The 20,424-nt window shown below is 38.0% G+C and overlaps 1 protein-coding gene across 1 annotated transcript in view; it reads left to right on the forward strand.

The window, feature by feature from the left end:
- Positions 1–654: 654 nt before the first annotated feature.
- Positions 655–20,424, forward strand: part of LOC145978376 (uncharacterized) — a 56,398-nt gene continuing 36,628 nt past the window's right edge. Inside the window, exon 1 of the mRNA XM_083110980.1 lies at positions 655–770. The gene's annotated coding sequence lies outside the window, so the exon portion shown is untranslated. The remainder of the gene's footprint in view (positions 771–20,424) is intronic.

The raw sequence follows: 20,424 nt of genomic DNA on the forward strand, positions 1-20,424 counted from the left end.
TATTTAAGGATACTATTACTAAAACGAAAAAATAGGCTTTGTTTGTTTTAGTACTACAATTACATTCCATACTAGAAAAAATAAATATTCCCAGTAATTGTCCGTATACAAAATTAGTACTATCCCATTTCTTATACAGCCTAATAAGACTTGAAGCCACACGAGTGTATCGTACTATTATACATAAATATAATGCCTAGAATTTGTGTTGTAAATAATATAATTACTTCTCCGAGTCCTCATAAATGAAAGGGAATTGAGGGAAATTAATCCTCTATCAGTTCCTTAGACTAAAGTATAAACGTTTGTGTGTGTGTGAAAGATTAAGAGGTGTTCGCCACTGGAATATGTAAGGAAATATAGGACATTCGGGTGAATAAACGTTTACGTTCCAAAGACGTATGTGCGAATTTATTAGAGTCTTACGTTAAGTTTATTCTTGCTCAATCAATCAACGATCCTTGTATAAAATGACATAAGAGTGGTATATCAGTTTCCGTTTGTACCGTCCAAGTTCGACTGCTTGTTGCTCGTTGCTGTTTACCAGTTGGTCTCTTTATTTGCTGCCCGTCTGGCGAATCAATACCTCGTGCCGGCGCAGACAGGCTTTTGAACTATATACATAAGGGCGCGGTACAGCGTTTCGATCGTCAGTATGTGGGCGACAGGGACACAGATCAGGTGGGCTGCACTGGGAGTCGTTGGCGACTCGTGACGCTCGTCCATGGCATCAAGAAGTGCCCTAGAGCTGGATTTGCCAGCAAGAGCAGGTAAGCTTTGCTCTTTTCTAAAAAAAAAATTGTTTTTGTAACAAGTGAAACTCGACTGAACGAAGGTGCTGCTGCTATCGTTGTCTGGACGGATTTCAAGCAAGACGTGCAAGGAAACTTGACGCAAACTTATCATGTCGCGTAGTTTTAAAAGTTCACATCTACACGGATTGTTTATATGTAATCTACACTGCTTACATGGGTTTATAGCCTTCATAAAGTCGTATACTATAATGCAGAAGCGTGGAATGTGATACATAGTGGTTCAGTTTTCCCGCTTTATATTAAATTCTTACTGTACATTTTAAGACTTTGCTGATTGGAAATAGTAATGAAAAATCTACGATAGTTATCTTTGCTTGCCACTCTATATCTGTTTAAATGCCGCGTGCATACACCGACTATATTTGTAGCGCCAGAATATAAGAATATATCCACACTTAAAGCAACACAATGAAGTAATATTCTCCTACTGCAGTTACCTGCTATGTTTTAACCCAGCTCTTTCAGTTTCACGTACTAAACTAACTCGACAATTGAACGAAGTTTTATAATTTAATCCCTTTTCTTGCGTTTGAAGTTTGCAAGTTGAGTTCAGGTATCACTGGGGTCACTGCAAGCGCCATGTTGTTTACACGGATTAATTATGTAAATTATTCACTCTACGTTGCTATCCATGTGTAATATCGATGCTGTAATGCACAACTCTGCCTGATACTGACATATAAACGAAACAAAGAAGGTTAAAAATTATCTTCTTTCTATGGCGGCTCGTATTTCGGCAACTGTCGCTGCTTCTCTGCTGTCAGACCTTACTCAGCTGTTTCGCCTTTGCAGTGATGAGTTGAGGCAGCAAGGATTCATCTTACAAGGGCAAAGTTGCCTGAAATTGGTCAGTTCTATTATTCGCTTATTGAACGACCACAATATCTTCAAACGCAGCAAGTATAGAGTGTCGATTATGTCCGAACACAGCAAATATACATTTTGTTATTTCCTAATGCTGTGCTTCAACATACTAATTGGTCAGTTTAGTCCAGAATTTGTGACTGCGTGTCAATTTATCAGTTCGTGTTTAGTGTCCGTGGGGCATAATTCTTGATATCATGCTTGCATTGCAGCTCTTTGAAGATATTTTACGTTATTTTACAAAATAGCCCTTTGGTGCTCGTCGATTGGTTCATTTATTTGGTTTTTTTACGTCCTCCTTCTTCTACTTTGGGCTAGTCGAGACGATGAAGTTGAGTGCGATAAGATAAAATTGATGAAATGGCAACCACCGACACAGAACACAACAGAAGCGCCACAGTTGATTATACCTGTAAAACCAGACACCAGTGTCTTGTTAGCCTGCAAAATGCAGTCCAGGGTGTACTATGTGGAAGAGGGGTGTTATATGAAAATGCATCTTACACCCCACTTAGGTGTTCGTAGGCAACAGGTTGGAAATGCCTGACATAGACCATAATTATACCGGGTGTCCCAGAAATCTTTCCCTGATTACAAACTTTATTCACATCCGCTATATGCAATGTAGAGATGTGAAAGTGGTGGCAAAATGTTGGAAAACTAACCAAGTTTATTTGTTGCAGGTTTCAGTAATGTGGCTGTAGTGTAGCAGTCTCAGTGCCAAGGAATCCGGAATTAATGCTCTTGACATCGGGTGGCATCTTTCCAGACAATGTTTCTTGGACTTGACAGGATTTGGGAATGAAGTTAAATTCCATTTTTTAAATACCAACTTATTGATGGGAGATATTCTAGACGAAAGAATTCTGTACATTTGAAAGTTCCTCTGCACTGTTATTGGTGACTGGGTCTCGTGACACCAGAGGACATGCTGAGCTTTTTCCTGATTTGTGAACATTTCCAGTTTTCTGGGCACTGACACTGCTACACTACAGCCACGTTACTCAAACCTGCAACAAAAAGCTTTGTTAGTTTTCCAACATTTTGGCACCACTTTCACATCTCTACCTTGCATATAGCGGATATGAATAAAGTTTGTAATCAGGGAAAGACTTCTGGGACACCCGGTATTATAGATTGGTTTATTCTACTTCTTGTTGTACAGTTGGTCGCGAATTTAATAGTAAATATTTTCCATCACCACAATGTCCGTTAGCGTTATTTTATGCAACTCGAGGTTCGAGAATTGAAAGAAAATCCGCCAACGTAGCAAAACACAATGTTTGCTCCATAATCAGTTCAATTTCTTCTCGTAGAAATGGAATGAAAATGCCATTATCTTTGCGCCTGCCTGTGCAAGAAATGTAAGTTGTTTTAAACTGCAATAGTGTGTTGCAGAAATTTCGCTCGAGTGCCAAATAGTTCGTACGGACGACCCTAGGAATTGGGAGCTTCACTCGAGCGAATGACGCTCGAACAGACAAAATGAACAGTATACACTCAAAGCCCAGTAGTACACATATAACCGTAATTTGTCTGTGGTAGTGGACCCTCAAATATGGATCGTGAAGTGAATGACGCAGTGAAATTGAAGCGAGCATAGTTAACATCGTCATTCTAAACTGGAGTTACAATAATACCCAATTATAGTCAGTGTTGCCAAGTTGGCCCTTTTGGGGCCAGAACTGGCCCTTTTGAGTACGTACTCGGTCCCAAAATTCAGCAAAAGCCCGAAGGGGCTTTTTAGCCCTACAGAGAGAAATCTTGCTACAAATCTAGCCCTTTCAGTAAGGAAATGTTTTTTGGTATTTTCCGTAAAGTGAACTGCAAAGAAGAATTCACTTAACCGACCCTCCTCTGCACCTGCAAGCTCGTCCTGCGACCCCTCTTGGGGAGCAGGTAGCAAGTGCACATTGTCACTTTATCCCCTTGTTTCTGGTTTTGATATGCTGTGTAGCCCGAGGCGAATTACGGATAGCGTCGATTCCAGAAAATGCGAATCTATGTTCAGTTGTATTGCATCTGGTCCTTGAAAGATCACAGAAATGCGGTGCGGAATCGACGAATCGTTCGTAACGGTGATGCTTGACCAGAGACTAGTTCGTGTGTGCGGCCGTGTGTGTGTGAGAGTGTGCGTGTGCATATATATGAAGGAGGAATATGCCGAAAATGTGTAATGCTTTTGTGTAATTTACTGCACAACAATTTACATTTACGGGAGAAATAAATTATTTAAGGTAAGAAAATTTAATTTAGTAGAGCGTATGCCCCTCATCTTGACAATTGATTATTTGTGGTTCTTGAGTTTCAGAAATTTTGCACCAAAACACCCAAGATTTGTAAATCTAGCCCCCTGGATGTGAATTTTAGCTCCATTTTGGGTGCGATTTAGCCCGTTTTTCTCTCATGCTGTTGGCAACACTGATTATAGTATAATATGACAATGAAATAGATGATTGTGGGCTGAAACTACCAAAACGGATATGTAAATCTACAGTTATTGTCACTCGAGAGTGGGAGACTGGAACGAGTACGATTGAATTGAATTGTTGTTTTAAGTCCACTTTATGCACAGAAAGGCTAATTGGGACTGGACCTACAGTTTAAAGTGGCATCCAAACGACTGTACCATGTGCTCGAACGAGTACGAGCGAGTGAAAGTGGTCCCATGCAGTACTCTACTGTGTAACTATTGCTTGTCTAGAGTCTACCAATACAGGGTGTCTCATAAGTAATAGCTCAAATTGGCACAGGTGAAAGTACACGATAATAGAAGCAAAAAAGTCTCGGTAAACATGGGTCTGCAAACGAGCCGTTTTCAAGATAATCGCGAATTTGTGGTTACAAGCCGCCACTGACTTCATTGTTTGTTGATTGATTTAGTGTTTTAAGTTCACTTTACGCACAGTAAGGCTAATCAGGACTGGACCTACAGTTTAAAGTGGGATCCGAACCACTTGTGCTTCCACCGGGTATCGAACCCGGGACCTCTTGATTGCAAGGCGACAACGACACCACTGCGCCATCGTGGAGGCCCTTCATTGTTTGTAAACGTCGACCTAGTTGGTAAAATGCTAATAATGTGTGCGAGTGTGTGGTTACAAGCCGTCATTGATTGCATTTTGTAAACACCGAGTGCTTTACTCCTTGCGCGGTCCGAAGTTTGCTCTTTGTTTACAAAACAGAACATTTCCAAGAGGTGGCGTTGTAATCAAAGAGGATGGATACAATCAGTACACAGTTTAATCGTACTGTGGGAGACACGTCAGTTGTGCTGTACTGCGTAGTGCAAATGCCACACATTCGCAATTATCTCGAAAACGTCTCGTTTGCAGACCCATGTTTACTGAGACTTTTTTGCTTCTATTATCGTGTATTTTCGACTGTGTCAGTTTGCGCTATTACTTTTGAGACACCCTGTATAGTCTTACTGTACGGATTACACTGTTGCCAAAAATCAACAAAAACAACAACAACAAAAACGTTAAGCAAATGTAAAGGTTTGGAAAAGCTTGTCTTGAGTCAGTTTCATGCACGATTGCTTCAAACTATGGTCGTGACAAACGTGTAATGCCAGGGGGTGCTCGTTGCTATGTGAAGTACGTATGCATTACGTCATCTGGGAGGATCGGGTTTGACGGTGCTCGTTGCTATGTGCAGTAAGTTTGGTGCGGGGTACATTTAGCTACTAACACGTCGCAAAAATCGGAACAAGCAGGTTGTTGATTTTGTAGCGTTCGATTTATTTTTATTGTATTTTTGTACTTCTAGACTGCAATCATGTCTAATTGTGCTGTAGCAAGCTATGAAAACTATAACCAGAAAACTAAAGGAACTGACATAAAATATCATAGATTTCCAGACGATAATTGCGTAAGTAAACAGTGGATTCATGCTTGTAGACGAAATGTAAAAAATGCAAGTGTGCAGTGCCAATTATTGTGAAGAAGACTATGTGCGAGATCTAAAAGCAGAATTTCTGTATTTTCCACCAAAGAACGTGCTGAAGCCAACTGCAGTGCCATCGCTAAAATTACATCCAATTACTTTAGTACCAAATAATCGAGGAAATGGTGTAGTTCTCCTAAACACTTATCTTCACAATATGCTTCGCTTGTAGGACGTGCTAATAAGGTTTGCAGAGCTGTACGCTACGAAAGACACGCAATAAGGAAACGTGCCGTAAGTAAGTATATTTTCCGGTTATACAACTCAGACACACATGGGAATGGAAATGGAAAATCTGCGGACAAAGTCCTTTAACGAATAATAATTCGTACACTTGCACGGTCAATCATTGTGAGTTCATGTAACTTTTCTCCTTTATTGTTTAATTAAACTAAGATATTTTCATCGATATTCTCAAAGCGTTTCATTTACCGTGTGATCAAAGATCTATTTCTACAGGCTTGAATTAGTAGGTTAGGACATTTAAGTTTGATGTTCCTAGCACTCATCAAGTATTTCGAGTAGGTTAACTTAGTTAAATTAGTACTGTACACTTTGACTCATCTTCTGCACGCGTTTGCATGTAAAGTTCTTAATACGAAAAAATACTTTTTAGAACTATGACAACGATAACTTTCAGCCAAATTTGAACCAGACAAATTAAAAATATCTGCAAATAACAAACTGGAATTGCGTTTTCAAAGTCTGAAACTACTATCTTACAAACTATTTCATCATTCTTCCTCCACATAAAACTTTTCAAAAACTTTTTGCATGTGGAACTTTGATCCGTACGTAAATTATTGTACAGTAAATAAATATATGAAGAAGGTTGGGAATTCTTTCGAATCTAGAGTAAGTATCAAATGCAGAGTAAAATTTTATCTAGATTGTATATTGCTTCTTTCATTTGATAACTTCAAAAATAAAGTTACATTATGGTGAATGGTAAAGATTGGATTTTAAGTATATCAGTATAATTTTAATACTTTCTGATGTTATGTAAAATTTGAAATGTTCCTGGAAATGATTGGAACGTTCTGAATGAATAAGAAGGAACTATTTAGTCAGAAAACTAAATATTAGGCATTTGTACTTCGTTGTGTTAAATGTTGTAAATAGATTATACCGGACTACTATCGGATTAGAAATTACGGATATTCAAGTTTGGACTCCAATTAAAAGTTAATCAGTAGAACCACATAAAAACAAGTTACATCAAAATTCAGCTTATTCAATTCTGTGTCAATCTATAGTTACCTATTTATTTTTTATTATGCCTTCTATTTTTATTATCGTGAGAACAAGATAGGATTATTTTTTAGTTTGGCAAACTATCGCTCTCTTTGAGATTCTATAAATAAAGAACGGGTGTTTTTTTATTTATAGATTATATATTATATAATTTATTTATTATCCAAACTCTAATATCCATAATTTATAATCCGATAGTACTCCTGTGACGTTCTGTGAGCCCGTAGTACTTCGGAGGCCTCTGTCGATCTCCTTGGCGTAGTGCTTAGCACATCGTGCTTCGACGCCAGGGATCCCGCATTCGAATCCAATCGGGCAAGATATTGATTTGTCCTTAATGGGAAAATTGAGAATTTAGTAAATGTGATAGTATATGTGAAAACAAATATTGATTGATTGATTTGCTTCATTTTACTTCGCTTCTTGTGCCACTTTTGGCTAATTTGCGAAGATAGGGATGAGTGATGAAATGATAAATGAACACTCACAAACATCCATGTCCAAGCCAGAATTCGAACCCAAATCTCTGGCGTTGAAGTGCGATGTGCTAACCACTACGCCAAGGAGGCCGGCTTGTGGAAACAAAGAAAGAGATCCTCTTATGGGTTTTCCTTTCATATTTAAAGAAAGACAGAAAGGCAAAAATAAACCAAATCTGTCAATCAATTCTTTCTTTGTAACTCTTTCACTATGCATTTCTTCTTTAGCATGCAACGTTTCTTATTAAAATCATAATACGATTTATGAAATAATGAAATCTGAAATTCCAATTAGAACACGGAGAACCTTCTTTGTAATATATCGATCATGTTTCAGAAAAATTAATTTTTACAATACTTTTGCACGTGCAATTTTCCCCTCTTTTAAAATTAGCGTGTTTTAATTATGTTACTAATCATTAAAGGAATATCTCAATACCATCCCGAAGTATGATAATTAATATTTACCCCTCAAAGTAATGAAACACTTTCCCTCTCTGAAACTCGCTTAGAAATGATAGCGGCCGTTTGCTTCTGCCAAGCCCCGAACGAACATAACCCGAAGGGGCGCCGAGCATAACCGATCCTCCCACATGACGTCACGCGTTCGTGCATGATCGGCAATTTTCGGATGGCGCTACCTTATAGTATATTAAGTTACCTTGGTGTAATGCGACTTTACAGGAAATCGAGCGTGTGTGCCTGTGATTACAAGGCGATAGCATTGCCTGCCTACTGCTCTATCTGGAAGGTTTAGTTAGTGAAATGTAACCCCCTCACCTTCCGCTTTATCTCGCAGTATTTCTCCGTATTTAGTCCAATCGATCCATAACTATATAGGCATGTGGAACGAGAGATATCTGTTCATATCCTTCACTTGTGTCTCGATTGTATTTTATAGAATAAAACTATTACAGAAAATAGTTCGTTTCGAGCACATGCCCAGGTTCGCTACGAATTCAAGATGGAACAGTTTTTCAAAATGAAGGAAATAATTCTATATACATTTATTTATGGTTCTTATGGCAATGCAAAAATTTCCTGCATTTTCGTGTTGTTAAGCTCTAACTTAAGTTTTAGCCTTACAATTAACAGACGGAAACAATGCATCAAGCGAATATTTCATATCCATTTTATATCAATCTGCCTAAATAACCGTATAATATACCTACTTTGATATATTCAGTATGGCCAATAAATATTAACTAGCATAATCTTCGCAGATTTCATACCATTCTTTTTTCAAAAAAGGTGGGTGTGACCATTATATTAAGCTTTTTAAGAACTAATTGTGCCGGTACTTAAAAATCATTTATTACTAGGTAAACTGTATTTGGTGCAAGATTAGGATGCACGGAGTACTCGTGAATGTACACTCAACGGCAATAAAACTGGGACACCTAGATTCTGCAATACTCGCTTCCCTGACAGGCGTTATGTGTGTTGCATAACTGTACGGCGGTGATCCTAATGGTATTTTAAAGTTGGCAACACTTCCATGCGTTACCCATTTTTACGATAGTACAGAGTGACTTTTACGGGCACATTATGGACAGAGCGGCGTCAATTTTGTCGATCAGGACCTTGAGCGTGTATTTATACTCGCGGTGAAAGACTGTATGTATATTACTGTCAGTGTTCGCAACAAAAAAATACTTAGGGGTCTCGGGTTCGAATCCCGGCCTGGGCATGGGTGTTTGTGAGTGTGCACTCATCAATTTTATCATATCATCACTCATCCTCATCTTCGCAAATTAGCCAAAAGTCGCACAAAAGCGAAGTAAAATAGAGCAAATTAATCAATAAAAAAATACTGTTTACTTGTTACTTTAAAAGCAAGTACGTAAGTGTAACAGTGTTACTTTTTTACAATGGAAGTAACGGTATCAGCAGTTACTTTCCCACACGTTAATTATTAACTTGATAATTTGTAATGTGTGTGTTTTTCGGGGGGAGCTAAATTTTAGAACTGTGCATTTTTTGATTAATTTGAAATTTGGAATACCGAAAGGGCCACCTGAGGTAAGAAATATGCAAAGTTGCAGATCCATATCTTTTGTATTTCCGAAATTAAAGGGGTGAAAAATATGCGATTTTGACAATTTCTTTCAACATGTTGTTAACTTTAAATTGCAATATTTCGGCAATTAGGAAAGTTGGAAAAAATCTTCAAGGGCTGTTTCAACGATATATTACACGCCAACATCAGGGTAAAAAAAAAAAAAAAAAAACAATGTGGTGACGTGATGTACAGAAAATTTTGGTAGTCTTTTTCTCAAAAACGAGTCCTATTTTTTTCCAAAAAATATATATGTCACGCAAATATACTAGTATTAAATAACTGTGCAAAAATTTAAAATGGGATTCCAATGGAATTCGGAGTACGTCAGAGTTAGGTTAGGTTGATTGATTTGTTTTATTTTACTGCGCTTTTTGTGTGACTTTTGGCTAATTTGAGACGATGGAGATCAGTAATGATATGATGAAATTGATTGATGGATACTCACAAACATCCATGCCCAGGCCAGGATTCGAATCCGGGACCCCTGGCGTCGTAGCGAGATTTAGGTCAGCTCAGGTAAGGATACAGGTTAGGTAATGCATGCTAACGTAGAGAAATTACATTAATTCAAAGGTAAGGTATAAAATGAAGCGAAACACAATATTATTGTTTGAATTAATGTACATGGAACTGATATTAACACCCCCAGTTCTTAGCGATACAGCGTGAATCCAAAGACCTGTCTCATAGGCAACACTGTTGCTAGTGCACATAGCAAATACTTGAAAAATTTCGAATGATCAAAATATGTTAGGTGTGAACGATGTCTATCGCAGTGATTTTCAAATGGATTCCATTCGAAATAACATTGTAGTTTCCATGAGGAATTTCCAACTCCATAGGCGCAAATAAACGCCGTCCCGGTCGAAAAAGATATTATGTGTGTTTGTGTGCACATGTATTTTTTTTAATGTTTGTGTGTTTTGTTTTCTGTATCATGTTTATCATCATTAAATCAGAATACTAAACATTGCATTTTTACATTGTTGCTACCCAAATTTTAAAATCTGCAGCGATATGGCAGAGTTGGTCATATATTAGAATATATTGCATAGTTATTCATGCTGTTACTTGTTGAGAAAGCCACTCACGCGCTAGAATTAATTACTTTTATTCTAATCTTGTATTACTTAATAAGTTTTATGTTTTGAGATATTTCACAGCTTATCTTAGTTGCATTCGTGCTTTTGTTAGCCTCTGTAATTTCGGTACACAGACTGGGGATTGTTTATGAATACAGTGGAAAATCATATACGGTGTGGACCATAAGGCCTGCTTAGGCGAAAAATTTACGCCATGACCAAAATGCTACCGTGTAAATTGAGAAATCTTATGCCATTTCAGATGCCATGGCATATTTCATGGCATTTCTCAACGATGGAACCCGTCCTATTTCCGTAGCATTTTTCGTAGCAGAACCAATCAGAAACGACCTCTAGGTCACGAGTGCAGTTGTAATGGCGGCCGCGTGAGATGTAAACAATGTATCACTTCACATGTTTAAAAGACGATAACGATTCAACCGAGAGGAATAACGTTCGTATTAAACGGTTTTAAGTACAAAATAATGGCGGTGCTTAAATACATATTTTGTAGCGTTTACTGTACACGTAGAAGAATATTTTTTTTTTTTCAGTTATGAACACCGTGCACTCAGCATAGATGGTGTAACTCGACGTGCCTTTCGTGCTGTTTGTATTATACATTGTAATTGCAAAAGCTAACCTAAATGTTCTATGAAATGCTTTCCTGAAAATTACTATCTGCTATAAGATTTTTTGAAGCATTTATATATAGCATTTATGCTAGCAAAAGTGTTAAATATCTTTTTTGTTTATTAAGTACTTTTATCCATTTTTAGCTGCAATAAAGTGCAAAGCTTGGAAATTTGTTTACACATTATGTATTGAAAATCACATCCTTTAAATGATGCCAATTGTTGGTCTCGCAAAGACTAGGACTTTCTACGACATGTTCCATGACAGCTGTTAGCCCCGCTGGACTCTAGTGCTCTAATTTCTGTATGAATATTCTCATTCAGTTGGTGGATAATCTGAGACTTGTGAACATACACCCTCTCTTTCAAATAGGCTCACAAGAAGAAGACGTCAGGTCAGGAAACGGTATTTCGTAGTTAATTTATTTGGAAAGACTTTGTGATTGTGTGTGTGTGTTTTCCAAATAAAACTCCACAATTTTGATTCCATGTGCACTTGTACATTTTTACATGATAAAGCTCATTACTATGGGCTACGATTTCTGAAAGAAGCGAAAAGACAAAATTAATAATCACGAATGTTATTAGCTGTGCAAACTGGTTGGTGACTTATGGGCCACCCTGTATTAAAGTTAGCGGCAGACCCAATCGGGTAAAGGCAAAGGAAGGAGGCGGGGGGAGTCTTCTGGCAAAGAGGGAAAACTCATGTTAGCAGCAGCTGCGTGAGTTGTCCTGGAAACTGGCGAATCGATACGTTTTATGGATTGGACTCCACAGGTCTCCTTGGCATCGATCCCCGCCCCCCTCGTAAAAGAAATCCCTGTTCCTGTCTGCTCCGTGTGTTGTGCCCCCCCCCCCCCCCCGCGCGTCTATATTTATCCCGCAAAACAAGCTCCTTGACGTTCCGTTTAATGAGCACTAATTTTGTATATCTGATTGCTTTTACGTTCATTACTGTTGCCGTGGCAACGGTAAACACACAGTATGCCCTAGGTGCGGCTGACGGCATAATATAATAGTAGGCAAATTGTCAATCACCGTGTCAATTCATTCTGTTTTCCGCAACGTGGGTTTTGAGAATTGAAACTAAAAAGCACGATTATGCAGAGTAGAACCACAAACCATGGTCTTCTCTAGAATTTTTTTGAAGGGAGTGTCAGACCATTCATAAAATTTGAATAGTGGAAATAGCAACAAAAATAATTATTATCATGCTTATGATGATTATTATTATTACAAACTAATTATAAACTACCAATCTCACTCCACTTATTATTACATTTTTGGGGGACATTTTTACTCGATCCATCAGATAAGTGAATATCCAGCATAGGTCTAACTGTTTTCTTTAAAATTATTTTATTCATACAATTAGTTAACTGAAATGCATAGTTATTCTATTTTGTTATTAACATTTACACACCTCGTTTTAGAAAAATATTTAAAAGTTACAGAAAAACTTTAGTGAAACTTTATGTTGTGTGACCGATCACATAAGACTCATTTTTGGAAGTTTGAAAATTATGAAATAATTTATTTGTTAGTTTAAATGGTATAATATTAAAAAATGAACGGGTTGCATTATTTTATACTCATGTTTTCATATTTAACATTTTTCTTCGGTATTCTGTTCGAATATTAACTAATTGAACTTTATTTACGTATATTATTAACAATAAAAATAACAAGCTCTCTGATTTGGACGATGAAAATTTCCAGGGAGGGGTTGTCAACCGACCACCGCCCGTGAGTATAACCTCTGCTCCAGGACAAATACAATTCCATTCTCTACAGAAACATAGAACGAAGAAGAACCTGGATGCACAAGTACTGCTCGTCAAATTGTCCATTACTATTATCATTCATTTTTTTCTTACATTCTGTGTGTTTTTAAGAAATGGATTTCTACGTATACTGGTGTAGAGGTTGCCAGGGGCTTGTTGATGTTGATAGTGTAAAACAAAGTTAATAAACATGGTGATGGACAATTTGCTTGGTAATACTAATACATCCCACTCTACGTATACCCCTATTCCCAATCGTTTCCTTCTTCACCTTATATTGTTCACATTCCTTCTTTGTTTCCTAAGCATTCGTATTTCGAAGGACGTGTGTTGTTCCCGGGTTCGATACCGGTGGAGGCACATTGCACAGGGGTTCAGATCCCACATTAACCTGTAGGTCCAGTCCCGATTAGCCTGTCTGTGTATAAAGTGAACGCTAAACAACAAATGAATCAATCAATCCATTTGTTGTTATCTTCTGTTGAGGTCTTCATTCTATGTATTTGTAGATTTCACAGCCATAGAAACACTGGTTTAGTAGATTCCAGTCTTCACGGACAAAATCTCTCCTGGGTGGCGGGTTCGAATCCCGAACTGGGCATGGGTGTTCTTTGTGAGTGTCCTTTCATCATTTCCATCGTCGTTACTAGCCAGAAATGGCAGAAAAGCGACGCTAAATAAAAATTAAATCAAGCGAGTGTTTGCAGGGATATTTCAGGGAACATGGTTGACAACACTGTTCCATTACATGGAAGAGGAATATTATTTCATTCGCGTCTTCTTCGCCACACAGTGGAGTCCCTTCTGGACAGATAAGAAACCAGGAGAGTCCTCTTGGAAGAAATCGATCGTCGGGACCCCTGCAGTGAAAACGCCCGCTTACCACGCCCCCTCTTCTCGGAACACGAGGGGGGAGAGCCCCCAACTTGCTTGTGATAACGAAATCAGACGGTCACGAGTAGGATCTCCTTTAAGGTGTTCTACAGCTTGAGCAAACGGTATCTTCAAGGTTTGAGTGAAGTAAACATTATTATTGTCATTTGGTGACTGTTGTCAGTATTTTGTTAATTATGACTTCGTATACGAGGGTATATCAATAAGTTATTGCATGCCGCTTCGGTGTTCGGCTGACATCGTTTATTTTCGTATTCCAATCTGACGAACGCCGATCGAATCTGATACACCCAATGTTGCCAAATCTATTGTAAGCGCATAGTTTCATCTCTTGTGCACGGTTAAAGGAATAAAACAATAAAGAGTCTTGTTATGAGTGGGCCTCACGAGCACCAATGAAATACCGGTCGGAGCCGAGGCAGGATCACACTTGGCAACGCTGCTACAGGACAACCTGTGTTAGTTGTGCAGGTTCACTTTACAACTGCGATTGCCACCCTCGAACACAATTATTGACTTATGGCTAGCAAGACCACACGTTCTTCTTGGTTAATATCACCGTCAATCAAAACCACTTGTAACAAAACACTGTAAGTGTTATAGTTACATTCCAGTAAATAATACCAACTTATTTCTTGTGAAATTCTAACCAGTTTTCATGTATCACATGACCAACCTTACATTAAAAAGAAACCTCAAGTTTGCTCCAAGATGGCGGATTTAGAGATGTCCATTCTGTTGGTAATATACTCTAAAAAATGTTTCCGACTTTCCTATACCATATTTTTGTTGTTTCACTATACGTATTTGTTTCAGTCGTGTTTCCAGACGTATGAACTACATTGTAAATTAAATTCACGTTTCGAATAAAATATAAGTTTGGTTTGTAGCAACTGAAATCCCATTGCAAATGTCCGGGTATTGTTTCACGGACAAACTCCTTGCTTGAAGGGTGCAGTTTTAATGTTGCTCAGTGGCGCCATCTTGTATATGTTCACACAATAACTGACCCAATTGTATTATTATTACTCTACGAACTTAAAGACATTTGCGTTTGTTATAGAAGCTTTTGTTGTCGGAAAAGTGGACGATATCAGGTTTGTTTTCAGTTGAGGTTTGCGACCATGAAATATTACAGTCGATGCATGGCGGCCAGAAGGAGGACAAGGGGCTTTGGCCCCTCTGGAAAATAAATGTAAGATTAAAATTATATATTATATATTAACCATATAATTTCATTTCAGCCACAGTAATTTGCTTTGATTTATAAATATTTAATTTCAGTTAAGACTGGTACACTTGCAAACTGAGCCAGTTGTTGGAGGGGGTTCCTGCATGCGCCCCCTGGGAAGAAAATCCTTGATTTTTGCTCCTGAGGAAAATCCTGCGGGCTTCCTTGAGTTTTTTGTGTGAAAGTGCTACCGAAATTAATGTTAATACAAAATATCCAAACAATATTAAATAAGTTTCTTATAAGCTAATGAACCATCCCCAGTTGAGAAAATCTTCATAAAACATCCCTCACCTATAATTTGCATACGCATCCCCAATGTAGATACTGCACTGTCTCCATATTTTTCTCTACAAGCATCCCCCCACCAGTGGCGGCGATTAGGGGGCGGGCGGGGGGCAGTTGCCCCCACACTATGCTAAACCTTATCTACAAAGGGAAGCTCCCCAGTTTAGGCACCTGCCCCCCCCCCACCCGCTTTTGGAGCCAAATCACCGCCATCCCAGCTATTCCAAAAGTCGTGAAGCATCCCCCAGCTTGGAATTTCCACCTCGAGCAGTAAGGTAAAGGAATGACGTATCATCTGCTACTCCCACGGTGATCTTAAAACTTACATCCATCCAGTGATTTATCTACAGACCCCAACACCCACTAACATTTCTTGCAACCCTAAAATTTTCGCTTTGGTACTAAATTTACACTTATGCCATCTAAAAGTGACTTTACACACTTCCCCCAGATTAAAAGTTCTGTATAAACCTTTGCATATACTTTGTACTTAACTCCCGTGAGTTTTATTGCGGTTCATTACTCAGTTTGGCCAAAAAATCGTACCGTGTATGGCAGTCCTATAGTCCCAAAATTTTCAGAGGCTATACTCTAAGTTTTGTGACACGTTGAGAGGATACCACGCTTCCATTAACATTGTATTATGTTTCCATGCATAAATTTATTTAATTTTTTCATGGTAGAATGGTGATGATGCTGGTGGTGGTGATGACTCATAATTGACATAAATGAGATATATTACAATAGAGAAGACATTAAAAGAAAAATGAAACGCATTTTTTAATTATTACATTTGAATGTAAGAGATACAGTACATTGTACTTTTTCTTGTTGATATTGCCTTTATAAATTGTGTTTGTATACTGTTAATACCTTTAACAATACTGTCAAGAACATTAAAAATGAGGTAAGTGCTGTGAAGTGAGCAGTATTTTTATATTGAGCAATTTAGTGTTCTTCTGAGTTGTTTCTGCCTGTGTACTTGAGTTTTTGTTTTAGTTAGCCTATTTTAAGCATACAGATAGTCTATCGGGACTGGGCCTACAGTTTAAAGTGGGATTCAAACCACCATGTCTCCATCGGGTATTGATTCCGGGACCCCTTGATTACAAGGCAACAATGGTATCACTACGCTGTAGTGGAGGCTTCTGTCTAATGGCCTCCGTGGCTGAGTGGTTAGCACATAGCCCTACGACGCCAGGGGAACCGGGTTCGAATCCCAGTCTGGGCATGGATACTTCTGAGTGTCAATTCATCATATCATCACTCATCCCCATCTTCGCAATTAGCCAAAAGTGGCACAAAAAGGGAAGTAAAATAAAGCAAATCAATCAATCTGTCTAATCGAAAACACTCCAAAGTGCCTCTCTTGTCTTGCACAATCTCTTTGAATTACCATCATTTGCAACAAGGTGGTTTTGTAGCCGTATCTTCATATATTTGTGAGGTTTAAACTGATGAACTGGAGAAACACGTAAAACCGGAAATATGTGTCCGTAATAAGCTCAATGGAGTAATGGCCAAATTACTTGAAAAAATAGATATACACGAAACTAAAGTTAAAGGTATACGCATTGTAGCAGGTGTACGTACGTACTAGTGTTGCCCACGAGACGAGACGAGACGAGACTTTGGTCTGTCCCGTCCCGTCTCGTGAAAATGCTGTCTCGTCTCGTGTCTCGTCTCGAAAATATTCGTTTGTCCCGTCTCGTGTCCCGTCTCGAAGGGTTCTGTCTCGTCTCGTCTCGTCCCGTCTCGTTTTGTCCCGTCTCGTCTCGTAAAAGTGATCCGGGATATCATGCCAACAAAAGTCAAAAGTAACAGAAACACGAAATATTTTTCCGGAAAGTGGGATAAAGGTCCAGATATTTTACCCATTGCGTGGTGAGAATAAATAAGGTTCATTAATATTAAAAATGCAGTTTGTTGGTTACTGATTGCTAGGTATCTTATGAAATCTACCATGTAGTTTATCTCGCTTCATACAACTGTCTATCCATCGTACATTTATACCGAGTTTGTTAGAACCTGTCCCGTTTCCCGCGCTAGCGATCGCTCGACAGTTTTGGTGCCAATGAGAAACGAGAAAAAAGTCGTCTGCTGGGCAGCGAGGAGCGAATGGAAGCCAGAATAGAGGAGCTTACGTAGACGTTGTTGCCACGTTGCGTATTTTAATTTGCTGCCTGGCTTTGGCTTTCCCCAGCACGGAGTTCAAGCGGTCTTCAGCAGCAACACCGCTTGGTTTATGCTAGAAAAGCCAGCAATCAGCTACCGCGGGAAGCCGGACAGGTTGTAACAAACACGGTATAAGTGAGTGCTCTTTTTCATTACTGCTATACCTTTTGGAAGTCTTGAATTGTTTTCCAATAGACCTTCTTTCTTTCTGAATGTCGAACTTCCGTGCACTATGAAAATGTATATTTTTTATTTAAATTCTAAGCTTGGCGCTGGGGAGCAACAAAAAAGTTTTTAAATGTGTAGTACGAACACAAAAGACTATTTAAAATTTCAATATTTAGTATATTACAAATAGAAAGCATTTATTGTTCTTAATATTGTTAAACATCTTCTATGACATAAGTTTCAAAAAGTGTTTGTTTGTGATATTGTGCTGTTTCTTATGCCCAGCTTATGACGCACATACTTCTTTGTTTTCCCTTTAGCCTCTACGTCCGGTACCACCACCGCTTGATCTAATTTATCCTTCGGCAGGCACGCATCTAGAAATATATGTCGGGGGAGGGTGTCTGAGCCAAGTGTTTCAGAAAAAATGATAATAATAACATTAACGACAACAATTAAGCAAATGTTTAAATTAATGCATTAATATAATTCATAGGTCTATTCACTTGAATATGTAAATTAATCAATTGTTATTGCATGACATGTTACAAAGATGGTAGAAGAATAGTAATATAACAGCACAAATATTAGCTAATATCTAGCTTACGTGTAGTTAAGATCGTCAAATTCTGCATAAAAGCAGCTGTCCTGGCAAGAAAATTATTGTCAAAAAAGGTGATGAATTGAATATTTGCTGAATAACAAAAAAAAGATGTTACATCCAGTTGACGAAAAGTAAAGTTCCTGATTAATATTTTATGCTCATTATTATAAGTAGTAGCGTACATAAAACTTCATTGATACTGTCATTCAAAGCAGTATGATCCCAATAGAATCCTTGTTTTCTAGTAAGTTCGGCAGGAATATGTAACCCTCGATTATGCTAAACAAATATATTTTTTGTTTAGCTAGAGCAAGGCCCCAGGAGGATGCAAGAAGCCTTTCCTGCAAAAGTGTATGTTTTACGAAGCGAAGAAACGTGACAAAACCACCACGTATGGAAGGCAAACCTGCATTAATTTTATATCGCACGTTTACAGAGCCGTGCCTCCTGAAGTTATTAAAATCCCAACTTCAATGATTCTTTTAGACATGCTATAGTTGAAAAAAATATGTTTAGATGCACCCAAAGTGCTTCATTATCAGATTATGCATATAACGTGTTATTGGAATCAACATATTTGTGTAAATTGGGTGCCTCCCCGATGGCGTAGTAATAACTTCGAGGTCTTGTAATGAAGGTTCGTCGCGTCGATACTCAATGGAGGCACAAAGTGGATCGGATCGCACTTTAAACTGTAGGTCGGTTCGCGATTTAGCCTATTTGCGAATCAAGTGGACTTAAAAAAAAACAAAAAAAGCAAACAATATCAACCTTAAGAATATTAGAATAAACTAATTCACCCGCAGGTAAGTCAAATTTCACATATCCTTCTTCATCTTCGTTCATAGACTTCCTGCAATACTCTTGTGTTGCATCCCAGCAGGTGCGAAAAATGTGAAGTTATTATTTCCCCGTACTGCGTTATTTTTTTCATAACAGTAAAACTAGATTCTCGTTTTATCTGAACTTTTAAAAAAATGTGCAAAATACGTCTCTATCTTTAAACAACCACCCTTTCCCCATGTATGTGTAAAATAATCCCACTCTGTCTCAGAAAAACCTCTTCCTAAGATCAAATGAAGGAAACAACTCTCAAGTCTCAACAATTATAAATTTTTGCTTAAATTTCCTATCATTTATACAAACAGTAGCACATATCATGTCCTTTGGTGCAACACTGTCAACAGCTAATGTTACTTTCCTCGTCCTAATAAATTTACTTCCAACCAGTGACGGCGCCAGGGAAATGTGACTGGGGTGGCGGAGCCTGGCAACAAAATATTGTAAGGGGGCAGTCACATTAAAACGCCCGAAAACACTACACATATATATACTTATATAATAATAATTATTATTATTAGAATTATTATTATATTCATGTATGGTGTTTTGTTCGTGTATTTTATTTAGAGTGGACGTTTACTGCCTAAATTTACTTCTTGATTACAAGTTTATCTCCACATGATTAGTTTTAATAAAGACATTAATTATTTTTTATTGGTAAGTTGCGTTGTCTCTAGTGGCCTATTTCAGTATTGAAAGACATTCATAATTTTATAATTCATCGTCTTTCTTGAGATGAAACTACTGATATAAATATTTAAGTTATAAGATAATAATATAAATGATGAAAATAATGCTTCTAAGAGTATAATTTTCTTGGAAAATAAACGTGACGTTGGAAGAAATGAATCTTCTTAAGTATTAGAAACAATGTGAGGCACTTAGTGAAGTGCAATTCTCCTGTAGGAGAATTCTGCTCTATGTTCTTTGGAGAACACATTGCGCACCTTTGGTACGTCCAGGACTTGACATTTCTTCTCAATGGCAAGAACAGCCAAATGAGGCAGTTTGCATCCAGCATCCTGTTTCGAGCAAGCCTTTTCAAAGATTTTAAGGACAACCATCTTCGTAACGCTGAAGAGTTTTGGGCAAAATTTGTGTTTCACCTTTCAGGGAAATATTATCACAGGATAAAAAATCAGACAAAGGTTACAGTTATCTCGTAATTCAAGAAATATTCTGACCCTGGCAAAATACTTACTCTTACTCTACCACTCCAACGTATGTCTGTGCTATCCAATTACAGGCACCTATGGAGTTCGTGGGAAGAAGTTCTTCGATTTTGATATGTACGAGAA

The sequence above is a fragment of the Lepisma saccharinum genome, chromosome 24 (genome assembly GCF_977018435.1).
Source record: "Lepisma saccharinum chromosome 24, izLepSacc3.1, whole genome shotgun sequence".
NCBI classification, from domain to species: Eukaryota; Metazoa; Arthropoda; class Insecta; order Zygentoma; family Lepismatidae; genus Lepisma; species Lepisma saccharinum.